Raw genomic sequence first — 1,091 nt, 5'->3', positions numbered from 1 at the left:
TGCCGAGTGTGTGTTCGCTAAATGGCAGGAGTGAGAGAGTGAGAGAGAGAGAAGGAGAGAGAGAGAGATAGAGTCTGGTTCTTTCTGCAGCCTTGATTATATATATATATATATATATATATATATATATATATATATATATATATATATATATATATATATATATATATATATATATATTCTGGTGCGAGCAGATGGCGGCGTAGACTGTGCTTGCTTGTTTAAAAGTAGGCTCTCCACGCACCTTCCAAACATCTCACACTTTCTCTTCTCGAGGGGGGAAGAGCTCAACGGGAGAGAGAAGACTTCTGAAGGCCGGAACAATCGGAGAAATGACGCTCTCCATTGTTCCCAATGCCAAATTTAAATTGACCTTTCAATGTCGGTTTACACTTGATGTGATGAGAAACAGCAATTTGTTTTTTTTGTTTTTTGCCAGATGGAAGGTACGTCTGTTGACTTCGAAAGGACCGAGACATGATTTGTTCTGAAGGTTTACGAAAAGAACTCCTTGAATATAACAATGTATACAAAAAGTTCATTTGTTTTTGTGCGCATTAAGCATCATTTGCCGATGTTTGAGGGGGTGGAGGTGCTGGACAAGACGGAGGCTCACAGTTGAGTCTGTGGTTAAAGTTTTGGCTAAACTGTTGTTTGGAAAAGATTATGATTCCTGAGTGAGTCCTGCCTCGTGCTCCAAGTTCAGTTTCTCTCTTTAAAAAGAAAAAAAATCAATTATAACGTCGCCTGATTTAGGGTCACGGTTTTTTTTACGGTCAAGAAACGTTGAATCAATATTTGTGAACGTGACCGGTTCTCTCTAGAAACCAGACGAGGAACAGACTAAGAGATGTTTTTAGACGCCTTTCTGACGGCTCACGGGGAAAGGATACGCTTTTTTACGTGAAAACTATTTTGGTTCAGAAAACAGGCCAGATGGGCAGAGGCCAGATAGTTGGAGGCCAGATGGGCTGAGGCCAGATGTGCAGAGGCCAGACAGTTGGAGGCCAGACAATTGAAGGCCAGACAGTTGGAGGCCAGATGGGCGGAGGCCAGACAGTTGGAGGCCAGACAGTTGGAGGCCAGATGGG

Source organism: Pseudoliparis swirei, chromosome 6 (assembly GCF_029220125.1).
Source record: "Pseudoliparis swirei isolate HS2019 ecotype Mariana Trench chromosome 6, NWPU_hadal_v1, whole genome shotgun sequence".
Classification (NCBI taxonomy): domain Eukaryota; kingdom Metazoa; phylum Chordata; class Actinopteri; order Perciformes; family Liparidae; genus Pseudoliparis; species Pseudoliparis swirei.
The sequence above is the reverse complement of the archived record's forward strand: the minus strand, read 5'-3'. Positions refer to the sequence as shown.